We start from the raw sequence: 14650 nt of genomic DNA, 5'->3' as shown, positions 1-14650 counted from the left end.
TCCAGTGCTTCGCTACCTATCGTAAACTGCTGTTCTCTTCCGAGACTGTTAAACAATACTTTAGTTTTCTGCAAATTAATTTTCAGACCCGCCCTTCTGCTTTGCCTCTCCAGGTCAGTGAGCATGCATTGCAATTGGTCTCCTGAGTTACTAAGCAAGGCAATATCATCGGCGAATCGCAAGTTGCTAAGGTATTCTCCATCAACTTTTATCCCCAATTCTTCCCACTGCAGGCCTCTGAATACCTCCTGTAAACATGCTGTGAATAGCATTGGAGATATCGTATCTCCCTGTCTGACGCCTTTCTTTATAGGGATTTTGTTACTTTCTTTGTGGAGGACTACGGTGGCTGTGGAGCCGCTATAGATATCTTCCAGTATTTTTACATATGGCTCATCTACACCCTGATTCCGTAATGCCTCCATGACTGCTGAGGTTTCGACTGAATCAAACGCTTTCTCGTAATCAATGAAAGCTATATATAAGGGTTGGTTATATTCTGCACATTTCTCTATCACTTGATTGACAGTGTGAATATGGTCTATTGTTGAGTAGCCTTTACGGAATCCTGCCTGGTCCTTTGGTTGACAGAAGTCTAAGGTGTTCCTGATTCTATTTGCGATTACCTTAGTAAATACTTTGTAGGCAACGGACAGTAAGCTGATCGGTCTATAATTTTTCAAGTCTTTGGCGTCCCCTTTCTTATGGATTAGGATTATGTTAGCGTTCTTCCAAGATTCCGGTACGCTCGAGGTTATGAGGCATTGCGTATACAGGGTGGCCAGTTTCTCTAGAACAATCTGACCACCATCCTTCAACAAATCTGCTGTTACCTGATCCTCCCCAGCTGCCTTCCCCCTTTGCATAGCTCCTAAGGCTTTCTTTACTTCTTCTGGCGTTACCTGTGGGATTTCGAATTCCTCTAGGCTATTCTCTCTTCCACTATCGTCGTGGGTACCACTGGTACTGTATAAATCTCTATAGAACTCCTCAGCCACTTGAACTATCTCATCCATATTAGTAACGATATTTCCGGCTTTGTCTCTTAACGCACACGTCTGATTCTTGCCTATTCCTAGTTTCTTCTTCACTGTTTTTAGGCTTCCTCCGTTCCTGAGAGCCTGTTCAATTCTATCCATATTATAGTTTCTGATGTCCGCTGTCTTACGCTTGTTGATTAACTTAGAAAGTTCTGCCAGTTCTATTCTAGCTGTAGGGTTAGAGGCTTTCATACATTGGCGTTTCTTGATCAGATCTTTCGTCTCCTGCGATAGCTTACTGGTTTCCTGTATAACGGCGTTACCACCGACTTCTATTGCGCACTCCTTAATGATGCCCATGAGATTGTCGTTCATTGCTGCAACGCTAAGGTCCTCTTCCTGAGTTAAAGCCGAGTACCTGTTCTGTAGCTTGATCCGGAATTCCTCTAGTTTCCCTCTTACCGCTAACTCATTGATTGGCTTCTTGTGTACCAATTTCTTCCGTTCCCTCCTCAAGTCTAGGCTAATTCGAGTTCTTACCATTCTATGGTCACTGCAGCGTACCTTGCCGAGCACGTCTACATCTGGTGACATCTGACATCTGGTGACGTGACATCTGGTATAGCGGACGTCACGTCCGCTATAACCCATGATGTCACATCCGCTCATTTCCATGGCGTCTGTCTTACGGAGCCGGTTGCGCTGCAAGGCGGTCCGTATTCCGTGCCCACTTAGAGCGTGAGTAATTCATCTTTCCACGCTATATGCGTGTAATAAAGGATTGGGGCTGTGAGCTGTTTGATGCGTTACCATTAGGTACCTTGTGCGCATATTTTGCCCCATGGCCGCGTCAAATTGCAGCCGGCATGTGGGATGGGCCGTGGCATCTTATTGGCCTCGAGCTCCACCACTGGAAAGTCTGGGGCCTCCGTCGGCGTGACGTGCCAGGAGGGATCATGTTTTCCTCCGTGGATTATGTGGACATAGCGGCCGCGTCGGCTGCTTCGGGAGCGCCGAAGCGAGCTGAAAACGAGTTTGAATTCCCTCGTACGCTGCGGTCCTCATTTAGTGGCGAAATTTTCCCGCTTCGAGTGTCTCCTTTACAACGCTTGAAAGCACTACAATAGGTAGTGGCTGCCTTTGAAGGCGCGAAACATGGTAGGCTATTGCTCGGTGCCTCAGGGGCGGACGCTCGTAACGGAGGCCGGTGTCAGCCTTATTCACACGTAGCCGCAGGACGAGAAGCTGCGTGAAGCTTGACTCGCAAAACATAAAACCGGCAAACAGTCATCGACTACAACTCGGGTATGCAGCAAGCACAGACGCGAGGAAGATTTCTGCTACGGCGCCCGGTCTGCGATGTTCTGAAAACGCGCACTGAGACGCTCGCCCGAGTCTGCTGCACGACTAATGTTATGACGGTTTGGTTTATCGACTTGTCGATGCTATAGATACTGGCAAGTTCAGTGGAGTGGAAAGGCAGCGGTAAGAAGCACATTTAAAAAAAGCATGGCATATGGTCATGTTTGTGTTATGAATTAATGCACTCCATGGATTCCAAAAAATGGAGCAGCGGGAAATTGCACACTGAGAACACCGATAAACATACAGTGCGACGCAACTCGAAAAATAATATTGAAAAGTCAAAGAGTTCAGAAGAAAAAAAAAGATTGAATCGTCGCGACGGCACATCATAGTCCTTGTAGGCGTCGAAGTCTCTACAATGAAGTTATTTTCGAACAGCTCTGATAGCTCCCACGCAACAATGGTTGCTTGTATACTGTCAAATGCTCACATTCTGCCGCCTAAACCCATGGCACGGTGCGAGAACGCGCGCGCGGAGAAAGCGAAACAGTACGCGGACAAGCATGCAGACGCGCACTCGGTCGCTGCGAATCTGCGCGATCGCTGCATTGAGGCTTCTTTCTATTACGCTCCATTTAGTTATACAAACACTATAAGAACATATTTCACATAGTTTGCTCTCAGCGTTACCTTTCACGCAAGAAGCCGGTTCGGGAGACTCCATCGCGGCGACCGCGCGCAGTGGCGTTCACTGTACGTATTCGGTAAAGAGATAGCGTCTGTAAACGATTGTGTGCTTTCAGTTTGCCCAAGATTATTATTTAGACAGTAAGAAACTTCTCTCGTTTCGAAAGTACTTACAGAAATATCCGGGAGAGCTCGCGCGTGGTGTTTTCAGTGAGCGCTGACAGCAAAACCTATGAGGAGCGCGCCACGTGATCCCTCATACTACGCCAGCGAGGCGCTTCCGATAGGTGGCGACTCCGTAACTCCTCACCGCCAATATGAAGCTGCTCATGTGAGTGGTATTAAAACCCCTTCATCCACGCGCCACCGCCGCTTTCTTAAGTAGCGACAACCTTTGTTGTGCGCCGCATTTTCCCCTCACACCAAATCCGGTTCCGGTATTTCCGCTTCCGGCATTTCCGGTTTAAAAATTTCCGGTTCCGGCGTTTCCGCTTCCTGGAGTTGCGCTGCGGGAATTTCCACGTTGACTGCTGTTGGACGATGGTGAGACGCCCGCGCGTGCTTAGCAGAGCTGTGGCAGTCACCATGAGAAGAATGCAAAGGGGACAAGCTGTTGTATTCCGCTGAAGTAGTAGTTCGCGGTCGCTGTTTTCCAAATGCACGAAAAACGGCAGTGGTCTCCCAGCGCCTAGGCACTACCATAGAGTTACTATACTGACTCTAGAGGACAAGCTACCCATAGGGCCCATGCATTGAAATCGGGAACCGCAAGAGCGGCGCCATGTTGCTACGCGCCGAGGTTGCCAGCTCCTGAGACGCTTGCTAGACTTGGTGACAGTAGTCAGTTTTAATCCGGCAACCATAGCAGCGTAGCATGGCGTCGCGCTTGTAGTGTCGTGATGTGTGGGTGCTGCCGTGTGTTTGGGCTTTATAAGTTGGTTCTTTATTCTATGTTGCGGGACGGTGTGGGTGTGATCCATGTTGACCGTACAGGTGGCAGTTATGCAACCGAGGGATGATCCTGTTGAAGTTTCCGGCGGTATGCGGTTTTCAGCGGTCACGCCTGTTGCAGGAGTGTCACTCGACGAGGTTACGAGCTCGAAGCTGTGGTCAGATTCCTCGTTGGCGTTCCGTAATTCTCTTCGCACGGGCGCGGTATGTTGCAAAAGCCGCTTTCGCGATCTATCGTCGCGACGATAAATCGGGTTTCTTTATTATTATAAGTACTGATCCAGCTGTAGGGCACATGTAACCGACAAACGGAAGTCTCAGGAGAGCACCTGAGATTATAATAAAGCAGGCGGCGCAGGAACTCCAGGGCACCCAAGGGACAGTGGGGGCATCAAAGCTCGAAGCAGAACGGTACGTAGGTTGGGGCCGCCGAGGCAGGTGTGTGCCAGGGAGTGTTCGCACGGACAGCTCCCCTGGCACGCGCAGTGTGCCTCGCAAGGTCGAGATACTTTAAAGGCGCCTGCGCCCATGATCTTTCTTTTTCCTCGGTGCAGTGAGCACGATTAACGAGAATAATATGGAGGGCGTCCGGTGCAGTCGCGAATGCGTCATGGCAAATGTAGCTCGCGTCGCCTGGCGTGTGTAGTAATATCAGAGTTGGTTGTATGAACTTTATGCATAATACGCCTTGTTACGGTACCTTAACGGAATGGGACTAGAGGACGGTGTTGGTACATTTTTTCGTACCGCCCTAATCCTATACCCCCCACTACAAACACTCACACACACGTTTTTTTTTAATGTATACATACAATTCCTTGCCATGACGGATCACAGCCTCCTTTATTTTTGAAAAATAGAGGAGGCTGTGGACGGATTGACCAGTTCAAGTTGTCAACTTGTCAGTAACTGTCATGGGAATCACTGTAATAAATACAATTCCACGATCGGATTGCTTACTTTCACTTTTTGTTGTAACACTGAGGACTACATGGAACTTTATTTTGTATATGTGAGAGAAGTATGGATATCACAAGCTTAAGCCAATGTGCGATACACAGACAAAGCAGCTGCTACAACATGAACTGCATTGAGGGCCACACAACACATACGTAATTAAAGGTGCAAAATATAGGGGGAAGCTTCAAAATACGCTCTGTAGCACTGCAAAGTATAACATATATTGTATGTGTACAATAAATGTTCAAAAGAACAATGCATCAACGTCCCATTTGCCTTCAAGTTTATTATCAAGTTCAAGTTATCAAGTTTATTATTATTATGCCAAGGGTGGCGAGGCCCAGTCAGGCACGTTCCGTGCCTTTTGCCGCGTCCCCCAAGGCATTTCTGCAAAGAATGTCTTGAATAAATGAATAAAGAAAGAAAGAAAGAAAGAAAGTTTACTGAAGTTTATTATGAGCATATGTACAACAGGAATCTACTGATACACCCGCAGTCAAGGTAGCTGTTCGAGGTGTGCTGGCTGCCTCAGTGTAAGAAAAAGAAATTGGGTGAATGTTGACACCAGTACCACTGCTTCTTGCCTCTGACCTGCATGCGCCTCCGCGGCATCTCTGTGCTCAAGTGTGCTGGCGTGGCGAGGCGTAGGAGTCATCTGAGAGAAACAGTATCGTTTACATGGAGAAGTGGCTGATCACATTGCTTGTCGCTTTCCCTCAAATGTTTCCTTGGCGACTAGGGAGACACATCCGCAGTCAAGGTGGCTGTTCGAGGTGTGCTGACTGCCTAAACGAAAGAAAAAGAAATAAATTATATGAATGTCGATAACAGTGCTATTGCTTCTTGCCTCTTACCTGCATTTGCCTCCATGGCCTCTTGGCTTGCGGAGTCTGTATGAGGGAGCTGCTGTGGCTAGGCGTAGGCATTATCTAAGCGAAAAGAAAAGGCCATTCAAATGGGGAATTATGGAAATAAATGCAGTTGTTATGTCTGCTTCTTGCACTCTTCTTGCCTAAAAGTTTTCAAACATAGTGTCCAGAACACACCAACACTTTGACTGCTTCTGCTTTTTACCAGCAGGTGTTGCTGCGAGATCCTTAGTATGGCTGCGTGCAGCATTGTAACACTTGGTGGAGGCATTTGAAGTGGTAGCCAAAAATATAAAGGATCATCCTTGTCTGCGTGAATGCTTTCAATTTCTAAATGCAGTGGTAACCATCACTATTAGTGCAAGGCCCCCCACATCTATGCGGCAAGTACCATAGCTTGAAACTGAATTTTTCCTTTAGTGTTTCACAAGCGTATAATATGTCCACATTAGATTTGATGTGTTTGTTTTTATTTACCCCAGTGTGGATAGAGCATCATTAAATTGTTTTTTATTTTTGCGTGTCTTGTTTTTGGTTTATTTCTGAATTTATCAAGCAGCAGTGTCATGATGCGAAAGTGACTCATGTAATGGCAATCAGCTTTTTGTTTTGCAGAAAAACAATGCATTTCCTGACCCATTGTTTGACATCCCCTCACTCGCATAATTTTGCAGAGTATTCTACCTATAGTGACTTGCTTGACCTCCACTAAAGAATTTTGCATTTTGAAATAGCATTCTTTCCTTAAAATCATTTAAGACTTCTCATAATTTCTGTACCTTGGGCTTCTGATACTCTGCATTCACCATTTTTGCTTGTTTCTGACTAGAAATGTCTTCTTTAATTTAGAGCTTAAATTTTACCTTTGGAACACACGGAAGGGCTTGCCATTGCATATCTGCATAAAAGGGAAACATGTTTCATTAAACATTTGCAAAATCCAATTGAAGATTGATGAATGCAGCTTGCAGCATGATTTGACTGAATGAGCCATAAAAGTAACTCATCTCACTTGGTAAATTAAAGCACATATTAGTGTGATGTACAAGATATGTTACACTAGCGTGGTGGGTTCTCTTGCTCATACAGCAACATCATCGGTGCGCGAGAAAAAAATTATTTTTGCATACCCCTTGTACACACTGATTTAAGGAAAATGAGCTGGAGCTGTCCACATGATCTACTTATTTTACCTGCGAGTATGGTCAACAAAAATGTGTCCCAGCTGCTTAGTGGTATTTGAGATTATGTCAGTATTGCATATGTGCCTGTTGTCTAAAATAATTGAATTTTGAAAATGCTCGCAGGGATCTGATGTGAATATCTGCAGTTTATGGATACATGTAAAAGACTCACCATCAAGTGCAAGTGAACGGTCCCACAGGCGCGGAGTCGATCATGCAAATAGATTCGCTGCACAAATATTTGTGACCAGAAAAGATATGCCACATGAAATGGCATGCAAGGAAGTGTTGAAAATATTGGACAGTTAATAAAACGCCTACGCTATAATTATGTGGGTTGCTGCACTCGTTATGCAAAACGGAGGTGAGGCGTGCAGACAGGACACAAGAGTAGAGTCTAAGTGGACAACACGAGCGCTGCCTACTTCTCTACTCTTGTGTCCTGTCTGCACTCCTCACCTCTGTTTTGCATAATGAATCCTTACCAACTAGCCCAGCTTTCTGTCGTTCTAAGTCTCGATGCACTCGATTTCGTCCGCATTAGGCACTCGCCTCTTGATTACTTCGTGGCACAGAAATACTCGGCATCACACTGTTTTTCTGCTGTGGCCTTTGTAGAAGCATGATTGTTCAAAGTGCAACAATTAAACAGATTCTATGAGTTGCTTGTGGCTTCGCCAGCACAATTCCACTGCGCTGGTGCGCCTGTCCAGCAATTTCCTACTGAAGGGAAACCAAATAAAAACACCGCTTCGCATGTAGAAAAATGCTCTACTGTGACGCTTCTCAAACGATTGTGATGCACCACAAGAGCTGCATACTCGCGTGATAGTCTCAACAAGGAGATACATTCGTTTACTTACATGTGACGATATATGCCAGAGCACTTCAGGGCTTCGGTGGCACATAAGGCACGAGTGTGCCTTAGCGTCCGCTGTCGACGCGCGATCGCATGTCAAACCTAAACTGTGCGAAACTACTACGCATCCAAAAAACAGATTCGAAACCGAAATTCGCGTCATCTTTTATTGCATGAATGCGTACATCGTGATTTACATAAGTCACGGACTTAGCGATCGCTTTCTGTAAACTTAATATTGACGAACCACCTTCATAAAGCCATCAGGTATGCATTTTTAGATGACAAACTATATGGTGACCTGTACTTGTTTTCAGCTCTTTCAATAGTAATTGCGCTGGCCACATTGACCAGTAGCAACAGGGCGGCGCCCTAGAGGTTCCCACTTTTCCGGCCCAGCTTTTCCTCTAGAGTTGTTCTACTAACTCTATGGGCACTACATTCCACTGTACGTTGTCGCTCGTGCCACAACCCGTCGCAGGTTGACGCGAAGCAGCGAACACGAGCAGATCGCTGGTTACAGTAGGCGGTGGTTCTTGGATGGAATCGCATTCACAGTTTCAACCGCAGCTCGTGCAATTAAAGCCTTTCCAGCGACGCGAAAGTAGGGTGGCTAGAACTGGGAGGTGTGAAGACCGCGGCGCCGCCGCCATTGCCTAGGGAGGGCCCGCTACGCGTTCCTCCCACTTGGGTAAAATTTGGCGCTTCCGTCGGGGGCGCGGCTAGGGTGGCTAGCGCGGGGGCGTCGTTAGCTTGTCAGTCTCGTAGGCCACGGTGCAGTGCAAAGCAACTCTCGTGGTAGGTATAGTGCAGCTGTATTTTTCTCGCGTTTCCTAAATTTCGATCGCTTCACAACGCAGCGAATCTAAGTGGCACAGAATGGGATGACGTGAAGGTCAGAGTGCGTGAGTGCTTCAGGTCTTGGGGCAAGCTTCGAGCGCACTAGGAGCGTGGGGAGATTAAAATCGTCTCCGACGCGATCCTCCTGCTCTCGAGGCCACTGTCCGGCGGGCCTGGTGGTGCTTCGGCTCTGGCCTCACTCCGAAAGAAACTTCGGATTCTCCTGCAGCGACGCTGGGACGGCTTGAGGGACACAGCCTGAGCAGAGCTGTGGGAAATGGAAGCGAGGTGCAGCGGAAACGTCCTACGTAAGCATCTTTCAAGGAAGGACACAACTCTCTTTTCCCTAATAGATCCAAGTGATGGTAGCATAGCCGACTCACTAGATGGAGTTCTTGCACTGGCGAGGCAGTTTTACATGACCTTGTGTGCCTCTCCAGTTGCCTCTCCAGCTGAGCCGCCACAAGTGTGCGACTCAGTCATAGATGAGGACGAGCTATTTTCGGCCTTGAAGCCTATGAAGCGTAATCGCAGTCCAGGATCCGATGGTCTGACAGTCGAATTTTATGTTAAATTTTGGACACTGTTAGTGGAGCCGTTCATATCGCTGGTGAACAGGCTACTCGGTGAAGGGACTTAGCGTCTCAACGAGAGGGGCTAATCACTCTCCTGTGTAAGGACGAGTCGAGGAGCTCCGATCTGAGAGCATGGCGTCCAATCACGCTTCTGAACTGTGATTATAAGCTCATAGCAAAGTGCCTGTGTACGCGACTCACACCAGTGCTCAGCACTGTTTTGGGTCCATACCGGGCATGTATTGTCCAGGGGCGCTCTACTCAGCTTCACGGTTTAGCAGTGAGGGACCTTCTCCTGGAGGGAAATACCAGGAAACTTCCCGGTATTCTTAGCTCCTTCGATCAGGAGAAGGCTTTCGACATCATTAGCCATAGGTTCCTTTTCCGTGTTCTGGAAGAGGCTGGTTTTAGTGTGGGTTTTCGGCAGATGGTCCAAGCTTTGTATTCTCGACCGACTTCTGCTGTTGTCATACGGGACCGCGTCCCGGGGGCTTCTGTATCCCTCAGCATGTCTATACAAACTCATTCAGACACTCGACGACAGGTTCACTCGTGCATTTAGCACTACGCGACTGCACGCAAAAGTTGTCAAGAATTTCTTGCTTCTAGCAGCCAATGTGCCACAGATTGGCTGCAGGAGGCACTCCGCTGATCTAACAGGATCAGTGCCTAGGTTTTATTGTATAACACGTACGCATTCACATTTCCTCAAAAGCTTAAATCAGTGTGTCATCCACAACAAAGCCAAGAAGGTTAAGCCCTGCGTTTTGTAAAAATGTGATGTTATGCAATAATTGTTATTTCCAATAAACATGTATTAAGTCGCAAGCGCTTTGTACTTTCTAGAATTTCTTCACAACAATGCTGATATATTGCATGAACTTCTTCCATTTAAAGTAATGTTACAATCCCAAATATGTGACTTATGTGCGGGCGACACATTCAAGGTTATTCCAATGCGCTGGCCTTGCGCGGCGATTCCTATGAACTATACTTTCGGCAAGGAATAAGCGCCCTAATCTCGGCAAGAGGTGGTTGCAAAAACCGTTGCTGTGTCGGCTGCATAGTCGGTGCTCGCTGTTTCCATGTGGAATGAGAGCAGCGAAATATTAAATTCTCTCAGCATCTACAATGTATAGAAAGAAGTCTGGTCAGATTCTAACGCATTAAAACGCGCTTACGCTACCAAATCATTTCCCGCCCGGAGGTATACCGACGCCGCGAGAAACTACGGCGCCCTAAACGGCGCCCCAGCCGGCAGCGCCGTCACGCGGCAGGAACGCGTTTTGGGGCCAGCTTCCGGAGGCTGGTCTTCACACCTCCCCATTCTAGCCACCCTACCCATAGGGCCCATGCATTGAAATCGGGAACCGCAAGAGCGCCGCCATGTTGCTACGCGCCGAGGTTGCCAGCTCCTGAGACGCTTGCTAGACTTGGTGACAGTAGTCAGTTTTAATCCGGCAACAGTAGCAGCGTAGCAGCATCAGCAGCATGGCGTCTCGCTTGTACTGTCGTGATGTGTGCGTGCAGCCGTGTGTTTGGGCTTTATAAGTTGGTTCTTTATTCTATGTTGCGGGACGGTGCGGGTGTGGTCCATGTTGGCCGTACAGGTGGCAGTTATGCAACCGAGGGATGATCCTGTTGAAGTTTCCGGTGGTATGCGGTTTTCAGCGGTCACGCCTGTTGCAGGAGTGTCACTCGACGAGGTTACGAGCTCGAAGCTGTGGTCAGATTCCTCGTTGGCGTTCCGTAATTCTCTTCGCACGGGCGCGGTATGTTGCAAAAGCCGCTTTCGCGATCTATCGTCGCGACGATAGATCGGGCTTTTTTATTATTTTAAGCACTGATCCAGTTGGGGTAGGGCACATGTAACCTACAAACGGAAGTCTCAGGAGAGCACCTGAGATTATAATAAAGCAGGCGGCGCAGGAACTCCAGGGCACCCAAGGGACAGTGGGGGGATCAAAGCTCGAAGCAGAACGGTACGTAGGTTGGGGCCGCCGAGGCAGGTGTGTCCCAGGAAGTGTTCGCACGGACAGCTCCCCTGGCACGCGCAGCAGAGCCTCGCAAGGTCGAGATACCTTAAAGGCACCTGCGCCCATCATTTTTCTTTTGCCTCGGTGCAGTGTGCACGATTAAAGAGAATAATATGGAGGGCATCCGGTGCAGTTGCGAATGCGTCATGACAAATGTAGCTCGCGTCGCCTGGCGTGTGCAGTAATATCAGAGTTGGTTGTGTGAACTTTATGCATAATACGCTTTGTTACGGTACCTTAACGCAATGGGTCTAGAGGACGGTGTTGGTACATTTTTTCGTACCGCCCTAATCCTATACCCCCTACTACAAACACACACACACATACCCCCCTCTTTTTATGTATACATACAATTCCTTCCATGACGGATCCATAGCCTCCTTTATTTTTGAAAAATAGAGGAGGCTATGGACCAATTGACCAGTTCAAGTTGTCAACTTGTCAGTAACTGTCATAGGAATCACTGTATTAAACACAATTCCACGATTGGATTGTTTACTTTCATTTTTTGTTGTAACACTGAGGACTACATAGAACTTTATTTTGTATATGTGAGAGAAGTATGTGGATATCACGAGCTTAAGCCAATGTGCGATACACAGACAAAGCAGCTGCTACAACATGAACTGCATTGAGGGCCACACAACACATACGTAATTAAAGGTGCAAAATATAGGGGGAAGCTTCAAAATACGCTCTGTAGCACTGCAAAGTGTAACATATATTGTATGTGTACAATAAATGTTCAAAAATACAATGCATCAATGTCCCATTTGCCTTCAAGTTTATTATCAAGTTCAAGTTTACTGAAGTTTATTATGAGCATATGTACAACAGGAATCTGCTGACACACCCGCAGTCAAGGTGGCTGTTCGAGGTGTGCTGGCTGTCTCAGTGTAAGAAAAAGAAATTGGGTGAATGTTGACACCAGTACCACTGCTTCTTGCCTCTGACCTGCACGTGCCTCCGCGGCATCTTTGTGCACAAGTGTGCTGGCGTGGCGAAGGAGTCATCCAAGAGAAAGGGTATCGTTTACATGGAGAAGTGGCTGTTCACGTTGCCTGCCGCTTTCCCTCAAATGTTTCCTTGGCGACTAGGGTGACACACCCGCAGTCAAGGTGGCTGTTCGAGGTGTGCTGGCTGCCTAAACGAAAGAAAAAGAAAGAAATTAGATGAATGTCGATACCAGTGCTATTGCTTCTTGCCTCTTACCTGCATTTGCCTCCACGGCCTCTTGGCTCGGAGTCTGTATGAGGGAGCTGCTGTGACTAGGCGTAGGCATTGTCTAAGCAAAAAGAAAAGGCCATTCAAATGGGAAATTATTGAAATCAATGCAGTTATGTCTGCTTCTTGCACTCTTCTTGCCCAAAAATTTTCAAACATGGTGTCCAGCACACACCAGGACTTTGACTGCTTCTGCTTTTTATCTGCAGGTGTTGCTGCGAGATCCTTAGTATGGCTGCGTGCAGCATTGTAACACTTGGTGGAGGCATTTGAAGTGGTAGCCAAAAATATAAAGAATCATCCTTGTCTGCACGAATGCTTTCAATTTCTAAATGCAGTGGTAACTATCACTATTAGTGCAAGGCCCCCCACAACTATGCGGCAAGTTCCATAGCTCGAAACTGAATTTTTCCTTTAGTGTTTCACAAGACGTCTGATATGTCCACATTAGATGTGATTTGTTTGTTTTTATTTATCCCACTGTGGAGAGAGCATCATTAAATAGTTTTTTTTATTTTTGCTTGTCTTGTTTTTTGGTTTATTTCTGAATTTATCAAGCACCAGTCTCATGATGCTAAAATGACTTATGTAATGGCAATCAGCTTTTGTTTTGCAGAAAAACAACGCATTTCCTGACCCATTGTTTGACATCCCCTCACTCGCATAATTTTGCAGAGTATTCTACCTATATTGACTTACTTGACCTCCACTAAAGAGTCTTGCATTTTCAAATATGACTCTTTCCTTAAAATCATTCGACACTTCTCATAATTTCTGTACCTTGGGCTTCGATACTCTGCATTCACCATTTTTGCTTGTTTCTGACTAAAAATGTCTTCTTTAATTTAGAGCTTAAATTTTACCTATGGAACACACGGAAGGGCTTGCCATTGCATATCTGCATAAAAGGGAAACATGTTTCATTAAACCTTTGCAAAATCCAATTGAAGATTGATGAATGCAGCTTGCAGTGTGATATGACTGAATGAGCCATAAAAGTAACTCATCTCACTTGGTAAATTAAAGCACATATTAGTGTGATGTGCAAGATACGTTACACTAACGTGGTGGGTTCTCTTGCTTATACAGCAAAATAATCGGTGCGCGAGAAAAAAATTATCTTTGCATACCCCTTGTACACACTGATTTAAGGAGAATGAGCTGGAGCTGTCCACATAATCTACTTATTTTACCTGCGAGTATGGTCAACAAAAATGTGTCCCAGCTGCTTAGTGGTACTCGGGATTATGTCAGTATTGCATATGTGCCTGTTGTCTAAAATAATTGAATTTTGAAAATGCTCGCAGGGATCTGATGTGCATATCTTCAGTTTATGGATACATGTAAAAGACTCAGCATCAAGTGCAAGTGAACGTTCCCGCAGGCCCGGAGTCAATCATGCAAATAGATTCGCTGCACAAATTTGTGACCAGAAAAGATATTCCATATGAAATGGCATGCAAGGAAGTGTTGAAAATATTGCACAGTTAATAAAACGCCTACGCTATTAATATGTGGGTTGATGCACTCGTTATGCAAAACGGAGGTGAGGCGTGCAGACAGGACGCAAGAGTAGAGTATTTACAAGCAAACAACACGAGCGCCGCCCACTTCTCTACTCTTGTGTCCTGTCTGCACGCCTCACCTCTGTTTTGCATAATGAATCCTTACCAAGTAGCTGAGCTTTCTGCCGTTCTAAGACTCGATGCACTCGATTTCGTCCGCATTATGCACTTGCCTCTTGATTACTTCGTGGCACAGAAATACTCGGCATCAGGCTGTTTGTCTGCTGTGGCCTTTGTAGAAGCATGATTGTTCAAAGTGCAACAATTAAACAGATTCTTTGAGTTGCTTGCGGCTTCGCCAGTACAATTCCGGTGCGCTGGTCCGCCTGTCCAGCAATTTCTTACTGAAGGGAAACCTGCAAATAAAAACACCGCTCCGCATGTAGAAAAATGCTGTACTGTGACGCTTCTCAAACGATTGTGATGCACCACAAGAGCTGCCTACTCGCGTGATATTCTCAACAAGGAGATACATTTGTTTACTTACATGTGAAGGTATATGCCAGAGCACTTCGGGGCTTCGGTGGCACACAAGGCACGAGTGTGTGTGCCATAGCGTCCGATGTCGACGCGCGATCGCATGTCAAACCTAAACTGTACGAAACTACTACGCAT

At 46.5% G+C, this 14650-nt stretch overlaps 1 long non-coding RNA gene across 1 annotated transcript; it reads right to left on the bottom strand.

The window, feature by feature from the left end:
- Positions 1–5437: 5437 nt before the first annotated feature.
- LOC142584567 (uncharacterized) lies at positions 5438–8031 on the bottom strand. The gene is made up of 3 exons (XR_012828804.1): positions 7800–8031; positions 5738–6650; positions 5438–5669 (listed from the first exon to the last, which is right to left on the bottom strand). It is a non-coding gene; the product is annotated as an uncharacterized LOC142584567 (long non-coding RNA).
- Positions 8032–14650: the final 6619 nt, after the last annotated feature.

This window comes from Dermacentor variabilis, chromosome 6, assembly GCF_050947875.1.
Source record: "Dermacentor variabilis isolate Ectoservices chromosome 6, ASM5094787v1, whole genome shotgun sequence".
Taxonomy (NCBI): domain Eukaryota; kingdom Metazoa; phylum Arthropoda; class Arachnida; order Ixodida; family Ixodidae; genus Dermacentor; species Dermacentor variabilis.
The sequence above is the reverse complement of the archived record's forward strand: the minus strand, read 5'-3'. Positions and strand labels throughout refer to the sequence as shown.